This window comes from Muscardinus avellanarius, assembly GCF_963383645.1.
Source record: "Muscardinus avellanarius genome assembly, chromosome: 1".
In the NCBI taxonomy this organism is placed as follows: Eukaryota; Metazoa; Chordata; class Mammalia; order Rodentia; family Gliridae; genus Muscardinus; species Muscardinus avellanarius.
Window position 1 is genome coordinate 167,038,638 of NC_137786.1, and position 14,145 is coordinate 167,052,782.

Here is a 14,145-nt window from a genome sequence, read left to right on the forward strand (position 1 = left end):
GTATTGAAAGTTCAAGCTACACAATAGTCTAATTATTCAGATCTCATTTTCATATGTGATTAAACTTATCAGTTATGTTTGTTTGAATTGACTGTTTCAATCCATTTTTCAAGGTTTCCTGAAACCTTAATTCCCTATTGCAGGAAAACATTATTGATTATAAGGACAAGTTTTCTATTATATTATAGCATGTAAATAGTCCACAGCAAATTTTAATTTCAGTCTAGTACAACTGTGTAAAATTCTGTTCCAAGCCTGTTGGAGAAAACAGAAGTAAGAACATGCTTCCAACATCTTAGTATCTTAAAGTAAGTTAGGCTCTATCATCCCTTTTCCTTGGCTTTTTCTAGCTGTTTCTTTAGAAGTATATTTTCTGCCTCTTTGCTTGATACCTTTTCATTCTTTTTTGTTTTAATATTTTTGAGGCACTAGAACCTCCAGCCCTATTTTATTTTTATTGTGCAACAGGGTCTTGCTAAGTTGACAAGGGTCTCGCTAAATTGCTGAGACTGGCTTCAAAGCTGTAATCCTCCTGTCTCCGTCTCCTAAGTACTGTCTCAGTCTCCTAAATACTAAGATGATAGGTGTGTTCCACCATGGTGGCTCTTTTATTTGTGCATGGTAGTCTTATAGTCTCACATAATAATGTAGTTCATTGTGATAGTGACATACATGCACATAGCACTTGGTGAGTTCCCCCCAGCTCCCTCCCCAATCCCTTGTTTTCCATCCATCATACTGAGATTATGCCAGCTCTTTTCACTCCTCTAAAAGTAACACAGTTATCTCATTCTCCAGGAAATGGCCCCTTTTTACCTAAATCTAGTTTACGTGCACCTCCCTGGGAATAATGTGTATGCTATATTTTAACATGGTGCTCTGTCAATTCTAAGATGCAGGTTTTGTACTTAGTACCTCTGAAACCATGATGTGTCCTATCAATGACAGATTGGTAACACTTATCTGATTCATCTACTGAAAAAGGTGCTCAGTGAGACCTGGGACTGTCTTTCTAAATATGCATTGTCCATTACCGTGCCTCCATGACTCATTGTAAGTGCCCAGGAAAAGAAGAGATGGATGAAAAACTACAAATTTGGTGATAGACAATTTCATTGTCAGAGCAAAAAAAGTAAAAACAAAAATGAGGTTTTTTTTTGTTTTTTTTGTTTTTGTTTTTTTTAGAAAAGAGTGAGAGACAGCTATACAACTCCTGGGTACCTACCTAAACTATTAAAACCAGTCTACCATAGTAATATAATACATGCATATCTGTGATTATGGCTGCATAATTAATAATTTCCAGACTATGGAACCAGCCTAGGTGTCCATCAACAGATGAATGGAATACAAAATTATGGGATATACATACAATGGAATTCTCCTCAGCCATAAAGAAGAACGAAATCATGTCATTTTCAGGGAAATGAATGGAACCAGAGAATATTATGCTATGTGAGATTAGTCAGCCACAGAAAGTGAAAGTTTGCCTGTTTTCTCTCATCTCTGGAAGCTAGGGAGAAATTGGGACACTGGAGGGACTCTATACAAAGAAGGAGAAACCCTCTTGGAGTGAGGGAGGGGACATAACTGAGGGAGGTGGAGAGGGGAGATAGACTTAAAGAGGAAAACACTTCAGTGGACCTAATGTACATACACAAACTAACCAATGCTAATTGATTAGTCATGCCTGAGAAGGTGGGGAAGGAGAGGGAGTGGGATGGGAACTGGGGAAGGGCTCAGCGAGGGCTGTGTGCATGTGTGCCTCTGTCACCCGGAACTTCATCATGATGTATGATTACAATGCACCAATAAAAAAGAGAGAGTGGGAGAGACTTTAGGAAAAGTTACATATGGGCAGAAACTCAGAGAAAGCTATTCCCCACCTGTGTTTTGAAGAGAATCACTTAAGACAGAAGGAAGAGCGTAAGACAGGAAGATAGGAAAGATTTGCTTAACGGAATGTAAAAGAGGGAGGGAAGAAGCTCAGTGAGAGATGGGACTTTAGAGAGGGGTTGAAAGTGACATTAATACCACACCAAAGTGTCTGTGGTTTTTATTCTGGAGCAGTAGCCAACTTTTGAAGTGTTTGAATGTGACCAAACTTGTATTTAAAGTAGATATATCTAGGGGTGATTTGTTGAATGAATTAGTTGATGAAAAGAATGCAAGTAATAAAACCAGTTACTGCGTGATCATTATCCACTTGACAAACATTCATTTAGCATCTATGAAATCCCTGACAAAGGTAGCTACAGCAATACACAAGACTCAACCCTTTTATTCCAAGATCATATACTCAAACAAGCAGAAAAGAGCAATAGTATTAAAAAATGTTCTGTGTTGCACAGGTTTTCTCTGAGTCCTAAACACAATTCTTGGAGTAGACTGATAGAGGAAACAAATAAATAAATTGTGGAGCAGGGCGTGGTGGCACACACTTGTAATCCCAGCACTTGGGAGGCTGAGACAGGAGGATCGCACATGCTGGAAGCCAGCGTTGGCTACTTAGCAACTTAGTGAGACCTTATTTCCAAATAAAGTATAAAATAGGCCTGGGAGTATAGCCTGGAGGTAGAAAAGCCCCTGGGTTCCACCCCAGTTTAAATAAATAAATAAATAAATAAATAGTGGAGGAGAAGGTGTCATCTTAACTGGACCCTGAATATAAAGAAATAGCAAAATACATCTGGAAAGAACCAAGTGCAAAGTTTAAGAAATGATTTATTACACTTACACTGAACTGCAAGTGCATGGTAGGACTCTAAATATTGGGGGATGGGGTGAAAAAAGAAAGGCTGAGAAAAAGAGGCTATGATATTGGAGTCAAGGGAGGCAAAAAATGTGGTTAGAAAGAAAAACATAAGTCAAATGTAACTATTCTGGAGAGAAGAAACAAGGCCCTAGTGGGGAAATACTCAGTGGAAATAAAAATAAAAGAGCAAGAGTCTCTTTCAAATAGTTTGCATTAATAGATTCCATTACCCTTGTATTAGACTCGTTCACTTGACGATATATACTCTATCCCTCCTGTGTGCTAGGTTATGGCATCATTGCCTTTATCAGGGGATTATCAGTCTAATGTAAATCATTTTGATATTAAGAGTCATGCTAACTTGGTTCACTGGACCCTACCTGGAAGACATGATCATGTGGAAATATGCAGAAGGATTATCTTCAGGTGTGCAGTGTAATGTTTGGGTAACAAGAAAATAGTTAACTAGGTCATTTCTATTTATATGTGCTTCTAATTGCATTCAAGGGTCCAGCAAAATTAAAAAGGAAACATGCACACTTCAACTTTTAAATCTAAAGACTGACATATCTATCATGCGCAGAAATAATGTCTGAATTAGAGATTAAGGAATACCTAATATCTGCGAACACACACTTAGTGTGAGAGTTTATGGTAGGAATTAGAGTGACTGAAATATGAGTCTCAGTCTATTCAGTAGTTGTATCAACAAGTTACATGATTTTTTCTGTTTCTATTTTGACAGAAAAGTGGAAGAAATCAAGTATTTGATAAATTGTTATAAGGACTAAATACAATATCTCTAAGCACAGATGTAGCTCATATCATAGGCACTAATTAGAAAGATGACCCTGTCACTTCCCAGCAGGACACTAGGGCAAGAAAATCGAACAACTCTCAGGGTTTTCTTTATTTGGGGTCAACATCTTAACATTGTAATGAGCACTAAATAGCTTTCTGTGATTGTACATTCCAATACATATTCAAATATCTAAATCAATTATAAATGAAAGCTTTCTAAACGACATCTTATTATGTAACATCTACTTTGGAGAATAAGCCTCCATAATTGAGCACTTATTGCACAATGTTGGAATTTGGATTTCTGTGCTCATGTGTTGAGAGCATTTCCTCAGTGCAGCAAAGTTCAGAGGTGGGGCGTGGCAGGTGGAGGGAGGCCTTATAGGTGACCCCCCAATTCTCTCTTTTTGTGACCGTCATGAAGTGAAAGCCAGGTCCCTCCACCCTGTACTGCCATCACCGTACCACTGCCATCACAGTTTATGCCTGAGAGTCAGCCCTATGGACTGCAACCTCTGAAACCATGATCCCTCAAAACCCTTTCCTCTTCTAAGTTATGTATGCCTGTTGAGTATTTTGATCACAAGCAACCAGAAAACTGACTAAAGCAGAGAACAAATTGAGGAAGTATTAACTGATTTCTAAAGAATCCTTTGATTCGAACCCATTGCTAATGAGGACAGGGTTGAGGCCAACACCTTCTGCCTTGATCCTTCACCTGCCCCATACACCAGCATCATTGACATCAGCTCCTCATGAGGAGCAAAAGCATCTGGATAAGAGCAGCTGGATGGATGGAGCCCATTTATTCCACTACCAGAGTCAACTGGGCATGTGTTTCCTGTGAGACACAATAGAAACTCAGAGTAGTTGTCTGCTTGGACCATCTAGTGTCTTCCTGTGGAAAGGACTGGTCATGACTGCTGCAGGATCAAGGAAATATGTTGAGGAAAAGGAAACTCAGACAAAAAGCTGGATTGCCCAATGCAACTAGAATTTAAGCTTTAAAGTACTAATTCTGTGCCCTTTTTTTTTTTTCCTTCCGGATTTCTGGCACTTAAAAGTTAGTGATTAGCAAATAATGTGCTTGATCAAATATTTTTTAAAAAAAATGTGGTGCTTCCTGTTAGGAAGAGATTCTAATTTTTATGGTTGTTGTAGAGGAAGCACATGTCCACAATCTGCCCAGGAAAACAGGAGCAGGCACATAGCCAGCTAGAAGGAGTCCACGAGGTGTTCTGGGTTCTGGTGGGTAAGCAGGCTCATACTGGAAAGCCAGATATGAAAAGGAGGATTAGGAAAGTACCAAACCAATTATTCCACAGGTGTATTCTGAGATCCAGAGGCTCAAAAGAGAATAGTAGTTTGAGTCAACAGTGAAGGCCAGCTTGGTACCTATGTCTGAGGCTGCTCTTTCTCTACCAGCTGGACAGAATTGATGATCATAGGCAGTTGAGGCAGGAGCATTGCCCTGGATGGAAGCATGAGTAGATGGAATATGATGTCTTCACGCACAGAAAACGGGTGACCTTTGCTGAATCTCAGAGTAAGAGCAAGGCCTCAGCATCTCAATCTGCCTCTTGCAGAAGTTTTGTGCAGTGATGCTACCACGCTTGTGATAGAAAGGTGAAAACCAGCTCCTGTAACAGTAAGATGGATGAGCTGAGTATGTGCATATGTGTATGTGTGTGTACGTGTGTGTGTGTGTGTGTGTGTGTGTGTCGGGGTGACTCTTCTTAAAACATTGTACTTGGAAAGATGCCTCTTTGACACTGATTAATAAGTAGGAAAAGACTTGGATTCCCTAAGCATCTACTAGGTGTGAGGCTCTGTGCCAAAACGTTTACCTATATTATCTCGTCAATTTTCCATAGCAGGAGACAAGTGCAGTGCCACATGCCTGTAACCTTAGTATTGGGAGACTGAGAGGGGAAGGTGTCAGGTTTAAGGCAGCCTCAGCAACTTAATGAAAGCCTATTTCAAAATAAAAAATAAAATAGTGCTTAGGGTATAGCTCAGAGGTAGAATACCCCTGGGCTCAAACCCCAATAATGCATGCACACATGTATGCATGTGCATACACACACACACACACACACACACACACACACACATGCACACACACACACTTTCCATAGCAATAGGTTGGCCTAGGTTCATATTGCTTGTTTCTGGTAGAAACACACTAAATCCAGAGAGCCTCTGTGTAGGGAATTTTTGTCACTTGACCAAGCATTGAGCTAAGTGAGCATCTTTTTTTTTTTTTTTTTTTTTTTTTCTGAGCCCTGGGCATGCTAAGCAGAACAAGTTCCTAGCCTTCAGTGGTGAGTGCTCAGCACAGGTGCTATGGCAGTGACGCAGCTAGGGGGCAGGGTGGTTTGAGTCAGATAGTGGCTGCGCACAGGATCTCACTGTCCTCAACTGAATCCAGTGGCCATCAACTCTAGAGAATTACTCAGACAGTATTTGAAGTTGTGCTTCAAATGGACAAACTAATTGTCGGGTTTGTTCTGAAATCACTGCTTTGATTCCATGATACCAAAGCGATTTGACTTCCAGTCTGGCCCTCTCCAGTAAACTCATTCCTAGCTCCTCCCCCTTCTTTTCTCAGCTGGCAATCACTTTCCTTACATCCCTCATTCAGCTCTCAAAATTATCTCAACTGAACTGGGATGAACCTTCCCAAAGGCTGGAGAATTTTCCATTACTGCAAAGCTTGCAGCACTTTGAACCTTCTCCATTTCAAAACCTACTTGATCAGGTCTTACATGTTCTACTTTGTATATTATTTTCATTCCTCCAACTAATATTAATAGCTGAAAAGTGAATTAACAACCACCTAGAAATAACGACTGTCGACACATATTAATGTGCATCCTTCTGGACCCCTTCCCTGCCTTGCATGTACTTTCATGTGTTTTCTTGAGCTTATTAGAGATCATTGGCAGAGTCAACTGTGTCAGCAGCAGGTCTAGGGCTTAGAGTGCAGGGCAAGGATACTTGGGATGGACTCCTCATGTGTTGTGCTTCTTCTGTTGCTCTAACTCAGTACTGGCAGAGGAGAAAAAAGAGGGGACTCACTGAGTTTCTTTCTTGTATATTACCATTTTCCCTTCTTCCATCCCTCTGCTCCAAGAAGCACCAGCCAACATTTCTTCTTAAGTGCCTCAAAGATTGGACTTTGGGCAAAATGTGAAAAACTCTCCTGAACTAGATGAAAGCCCCCAAATAACACACATCTCATAATCTGTACTATGGAGTGAATCAGTTTTCTTTGCATTATTGAAAATCTTGCAGGGTACTCTTTAGTAATCTAGATCTCTTATAGAATCCAGATAGGTTTATTGAGTATATGTTGCTACCTGGCAAATACTCACCTGGGTGTTATAGAGAAATGTTTTCACAACTGAGTGTTCAGGAAAACATCTGGGAAGAAATTCTATAGGACCAATTTTGAAGATTGAGCAGTAGCCAGATGAAAAAATAGTTGTGATATTTGTTCAAGGTAGAGAAAAAGATATCAAGGGCAAAAGTCATGGCAGGGATGCGTCTTTCTCATTCACTGTCATTGTAGTCATTGTTGTCATTGTTGTCATTGTAGTACCACTTTAGTGTGGTACTGTGCACAGTGAATTCTTGTTGCATAAAAAGCTATGAAAAGGTTTTGTAGCATTGGAAAGATGTGAGATTACAACATAAATTCTGTATTGTATGGATTTGTAGAGAAAATGGGATTTGTAAGCTTTGAAGAAATCAGAAGAAAAAAGGCAACATTTTTCTTGAGTTATTTTTTGTAGTACTGGAGAGATAGAACCCAGGGATATTCTACTTCCAAATTATACCCCAAATTCTATTTTATATTTTATTTTGAAATAGGGTCTAAGTTGAAGAGGGCTTTACTAAGTTGCTGAGGCTGGTTGCCAACCTGTGATCCTCCTGTCTCAGCCTCCCAATTACAAGGATTATAAGTGTGTACTACCATGCCTGGCTTTTTGTTCATTTCTAAAATAATTTAAAATGCAAATATCTAATATTTCAAGTAAAATGATCATTGTCACTAAAATGATTAAATGATTCATATTAAGTGACTGTCCACAGGGTCACAGAGTCTCTGATGAGTGCCTTCCACCCACTGTTTCACTTGGCTTCCTCAAAACTACTGTGAAATAAGTCCTATTGCACGTGTGTGTGTGAGTGTGCGCGCACACGCGCGTGTGCATGACTAGAGATTGAGCCCAGAGGCATTCTACCTCTGAGCTACACTGCGATCTTCCTGCCCAAGCTCCCAAGCACTGGGATTACAGGTGTGCATCACCACACCCTTACCATTGCACTACTACACTTTTACAGGGAGGAGACTGAGTCTCAAAGGGTTGTCCAAGGTCACGTGATACCTGATAGAACTGGAATTTATCCAGGTTGTCCCTCCAGAGCCTGCACTCTTAGCCACTACTCTAACCCTGAGGATTTAGAAAGCTATTTTTGTTTAGTTACCTAAAGAGTAGAAAGATGATAGATGTGTTTGGAAACTCCAACTGATCAGTCATGTATTTCTCCACTCTGTTGACAGAATTAACCATCCAAAACATTCACTGTTGGGCATCATGTTTTTTATTAATTGTTTATTGGTACAGTGTTATTGTACATGATAGTGAAATTTGTAGTGATACATTCAAATATACATGTAACTATTTGTTCTGCCTCATACCCTGTATCTCCTATCTCTCTATCCACCTTCCTTCTCCAATCTTCTGCCATTGTGCTACTGATCTCTCTCTTTTTCAGGAAAAGGGACTTTTGTTTTATTTTGTTTTCCTTTAATCACAAACCTGCAAAGTTCAAAGGTCTTGATACTTCAAGGAGAATATTAAAACTTTATATTAAAGTTTTGTTAAGTAACTATTGTGTGACGGGAATATAGTGTCTCATTTAATCTTCCTACTTCTGTCAGGTATGGTATAGTACATGTCTCTAACCTCAAAACTTGGGAGGCTGAGGCAGGGGAATCTCAGATTTGAGATCAAATTCAGCAACATAGTGAGACTCTCAGCAACCTAGCAAGACTTTGTTTCAAAATATAAATAAATTAATAAATAGGACTGAAGGTGTAGCTCAGAGATAGAATTCCCTCGAGTTCAGTCCCTAGTACCACAAAAACAAAAAAAATGAAAAGTAATCCTCATACTTCTATTAGGTAGTATTTTCTGGTTTGTAAGTTCAATCAAGTAAAGCTCTTTGGATATGCAGATACTTGACAAATACCTTTTAGCCAAGAAATAGCATAATGGAAACTTGGACTCAAATTTTCTTATTGCTAAGTCAGTATTTATGCATTTTCCACTCTATTGGGCTACGTCCTGGAGCCAGAGAACCATGCCAGTTTGAAATCCAGCTTTGCCCTTTATTTAGCATTTTGGAGGCTCTATGACCCTGGGTTCTCCTTTGGAAATCAGACTGACAATACTTTCTGAATCAATTAATGAGAGAATTATTTGAGGCAATGCTTCTGAAATGCTTTGTAGATTGCAGAATGCAAGCTATGTATGGGTAACATCTTATACAAATTCAATTTGCAACCCCCTGTCCGTTGTTTACCCATTTTGTGGGTCTGTGGTTTCATTTCAACTTGCTCAGAAAGCTTGAAGTCTGTTTAATTCTGCTATTACTTCTCTCCAGTGAGCCTGGCCTTTCCCACACCTGGGCCTCTCTGGGAGATTATGGGAGAAACTGCACTTCCCACCAAGCGAATTTTCCAGCATCTCCAGCTAACAGATGGAGGGCAGCACTGAGCTAGAGATGTTCTCTCATGATCATTTAAATCGTCAGTTCTTTAAAAAGAATCTTAAGATCCATTAAATATTCATGAAAGCATCCTTCCTGGCAGCTTCTCCATTGTAGGTAATTACAGAGGGTTTAAAATATCTGACGTTGCTTGGAAGCACACAAAGCTCTGTCAGCTGCAAGCAGACAGCTGATTTGTAATTTAATTAACATCCTGGCTTGTCCTGTTCTTTGTGGCAAAAAGCAGGAAAGTATTTCCTTTCATTTGTGAATTTTGTTTGAAAAAATTCAAATGAAGCACCTGGAAGAGCTTTTCATCTTTCCTATCAGTTTTGTTGCTTATATCCTGCTCCACATCTAGGGGGAACAAATCTTTTGAGGGCCCTTTGAGTCAGCTGTAAGGATCACTGTGGGTCATGTTTTTAAAGGTCAGTTTCACTCAGAGAAAATGTGTGAGGCATCAGCAGCTTTCGACCTACTTTCCCTAGCTCCATGAGTGACAGGTTTCGAAGACAGGTTTGACTCAATGACAAACATTTGTTGAGATCTTACTACGTGGCAGGCACCAGAGGTCAACAGTGAACCAAAATGGTAGATTTCTATTCCTATGGGAGCATCAGTCCAACAGAGGTGGCAAACAGTAGGAAACAATTACATAAATGAGCACAAAGTAAATGTGTGCTAGGTGTTATAGAGTCCCTTGAAAGCTTATGGGGCAGGGAGCAATGTGGAGGAAGAAGAGAACCTCCTAATCTGGGAAGCCAGGGCATCTCCTTGAGGAGAGGATGGTGGTAGCCATTATGGACGATATTTCTTGCCCTTGCTCCTTTTATTTCTTTCCCATCTAACTCACCTCTATCCCCAGATTTGCAACACTTAGTAATTAAAAAGGAAGAATAAATTGAGATAATAGAAAGGCTAGAAGGAGGAAGGGAAACTGCTCCAGTGAGATTAGTCAGTCACCAAAAGTAAAGAATCAGATGCTCTTCCTACTATGCAGAAGCTAGAGAGAAAAAGGGTCATGGGGGGACTCTAGACATGGAAGGAGAAACCATAGATGAGCAAATAAGGTGACCTAACTGAGGGGATGGGAAGGGGGAAGAGAGAGATTCTCTAATGCATATGATGTACATTCATAAACAAATCAGTCAGTCACTAAACAAAACATGAGAAGGAGGGAGGGGAAGGGTATGGGGGGGAATTGGGGAAGGGCTAAATGAGTGGTGTGTGTATGTATGCCTCAACTATCCTGTACCCCATTAAGATGTATGACTACAATGCACCAATTTTTTAAAAAGGGAAAAAATAGAATAAAAAATATCATTCAAGGAATTTGTTTAAATAGATAAATATGTTTATCTGTTCACTATATTAAGTGCTTATTTTTTCTCTTTTTTTCTTTCTTTTTCCTTTTAACCCATGTTTTCCCTCTGGAAGGGAGTTAGTTGGGGAGAATATGCAGTGGGTGACTAAAGGGGATACAAGTTACAGACAGACCGTGGCCTCATGCAAAAGTGAAGGAGCTGGTGGCTCAACTAAGGAGGAGTCCTAAAATAATAAATAGCAGGGTGTTTAGATGAAATATCCCTCTCAACATAAGAACATAATTGGCAAGGTCTAAATGGGGCTACTCAGCCATGGAACTTAAACTTCCACAGTTTTAAGAGGAAGAGAAAGCCCTCTGTTTTACATTTGGTTCATTTTCCGAGCCTGTGTCCTTCACCCCTTAGTTTTCTCTATTTTCTGAGCCCTACCCATTCCCCTATTTCTTAGGCATCATCACTACCTTTGCAAATTTATTATTTCATTTTCTTACTGACTTCACACTTCCCCTGATATATGTTCTTCCTTTTTGCCAAAGCATATTTTTAAAACCAAGAAATTCCCTTCAAGCATCAGTACCCAATCTATCAACTGGTGACCATGGGACACAAGCTCGGTAGCAGTTTGGCTCCATCTCTCTGCAGGAGATAAAGCCACATGTGAGGGCTCCTGCCCTCAGAGAACTTAGCTTACAGAGGGCAAGAGAGAGCTGGACACACATGATCCCTTGGGCCAATGCAACAGAAATAACAAACTGTAGTATTTCCTAAATGTCAGGATTTGTTCCTTAATTTGTGCATGCTCTGTAATGTTGCTACAAGTCTTAAATAGGATAATATATTTAACATTCTTAGCAAAGCATTCATGGGTAGTGTCTACTAATTGTTAGGAATATATATATATATATATATATATATATATATATATATATATATATATATATATACTAGAGATGGAAGCCAGGGGCATTCTACCTCCAAATCACACTCTCAGCCCATTTTTTATTTTGAAACAGAGGCTTGCTAAGGTGCAGAGGCTGGCCTCAAACTGTGATCTTATTGTCTTATCCCTCCATATACTGGCTTTAGAGGTGTTCACCATCATGTCTGGCTAGATATCATTAATATTCCTACTTTTGTGCACACAGATATTTTCTGACTCTCTTCAGCTTTTGATTTGTTGTTGCTATCTCTCTTTCTGTCTCTGTCCCATGCCATCTCATTCCTTCCCTCTTTTCTCTTTGCTTTCCCTTCTCCTCTCTCTTATCATCACAGGGCCAATTTTCATGCACTGATAGAGCTAAACTGCTAATTTTTTTTGAGACCTTGAAAGATTTCCAGCTTTTGGCTCAGTTATCATGCAGTGTTCTAGAAGGGCACCACCTTTTAAACTTTGACAGAGACTCTCCAGTGAGGGAGCAGATGTGTGCGATCTCCTGTGTTTGGATTCTTGGCAAATCAGGCTGATGCCAACTCTCACAGGCATCAGAAGATATACTGAGCAGAGTCTGATTACACTCTTTAGCCTTTGTCCATCCACCTGGAAGCCTGAGGTGCAATTGCAGGCAGTTTCCACCTGGAGGGCTCTTTGATGGTAGGAGATCCTAGTATTCCCCACATCACTTGAGATTAACTCCATCCACCTTGTGTTTGTTGGTCTCTTACTTTGTGTCAATTGTCAGGTAGGCACTGGAGGTGCAGGGTGAGCATGGCTTCGTCTGCTCTTGAGGCATGCCTGGGCCAATGTGTAAGACAGGCATATAGACAGATCCTTAGAAAATAAAATTGTTCTTCACTGAGAGAAAGTCGTGCAGAACTTTGTGGAAGTGTACCGAAAGGAGAGACCACTTCAATCTTAGGAATCAGAGAATGCTTCAGAGGCATTGTCTGACTAGTGTGATTATCAAGGACCTGAAGATATTTGCCTGATAGAATCCAGAATTAGGGGAGGGTTAAGAGAAAGCAGCAGCCGGGCATGATGGCGCATGCTTGTAATCCCCACACTTGGGAGGCGGAGACAGGAGGATCGCGCTGGTTCGGAGCCAGCCGCGCGTGCTGGCTTAGGAGACCCTGTTTCCACATAAAAAAAAAAAAAAAAAAAGTTAAAAAAATAGGTCTTGGAGTGTAGCCCGTGGGAGTGTATCGCAAAGGTAGAAGGGCTTCCAGGAACCCCAGTACCACCAAAAAAAAAAAAAAAAAAAAAGAAAGAAAGAAAGAAAAAAGAAAAGAAAAAATAGAAAGCAGCAGGAATTCCAGAAGTCACAAAGAGATCTGTGTACATCTGTTTTTATCACATGGAACTTCAGTATGATGTATAATTGCACTGCACCAGTAAAATAATTTTAAAAATGGCAAATGTTAAATTTTGATCATGTTTTTGAGACAGATTACTTTTCCAAATTATTTGTAGGATTAAAAAATCAGAGGTTTGTTATTTTCAGTTCACAGAGATGTTTTAACCTCATGTGTGTTCTCAGTGATTTTTTTTCTAACAAGCTGCCAATTCAGCTATCAGACTTAGGCTTCATCTCCTGATAGGGGTAGAAGAGAAGTGGATGATAGTAGAAAGAGTATTCAGAGTATCTAGACAGGGTACTAACTCTGACACACCTAGTTAGGTGACACCCCTGGACAAGTATCTTTTATTCTCTGAGTATTGATTTTGCCATAGGTAAAATAAATCATAAGAGCTGAAAAATGGTATGGAGTGGAAAAAAGTATGTGTGAATCTTTGCAAGCTTAATCATAGCATTATTAGTTCTAATTTTTATATTGAGATGAATATTCGATATTGTGCAAAATACAAATAGCAATAAATGTGGATAATGATATCACATGTGGATATTGTACAAAAAACTTGGAAAATGAAAGTGCTGATAATCAGTTTCTTCTTATAATGGAGACAACAAATTGAGTCACTAAACATGGGGTAGTTCTTGTTACTGTCAGGTCATGAGCCACACTGAAAGCTGATGTCCAAGAAAGCATATTTTTATCTCAAAAATGAGTGAAAAATCTAGGCCTGGTTATGTAAGAAGATATGTTCCTAGCAACCTACTGTATAAATAAGTGTTGGTGGTAACAGTAATAGGCACTGGGAAGCAATTCGACGATGTGGTTAAGCCGGATATTACTACCATGTGTGATCCCTTTGCTGTGTATGGGACAACAAGGCAAAGCACAGCAGATTAGCACATTATTGGCTGGACTGGGAGTCATATGGAGAATTGTCCCCTCTTTTTCCCCCAGATAGGGCAAAAACATTGAAACAGAATGAATCTAAAGGGATTTTTCTAAAGAAAGGCAGGAAGAGAGAAACAGGAGAGAGGGAGGGAGGAAGGGAAGAGAGAGAGAGAGAGAGAGAGAGAGAGAGAGAGAGAGAGAGAGAGAGAGAGAGAGAAAGAAAGAGGAAGAGAGAGAGAGAGAGAGAATATGGGTAAGAATGGAGAATTAGGCCAGCATTAGAAATAGAGACTGGTCCTTTGC

At 39.8% G+C, this 14,145-nt stretch overlaps 1 protein-coding gene across 11 annotated transcripts in view; it reads left to right on the forward strand.

The window, feature by feature from the left end:
* DLG2 (discs large MAGUK scaffold protein 2) overlaps positions 1-14,145 on the forward strand; it is a gene marked incomplete at both ends in the record, with an annotated part of 2,113,672 nt that overhangs the window by 1,006,551 nt on the left and 1,092,976 nt on the right. The window lies entirely within an intron of this gene.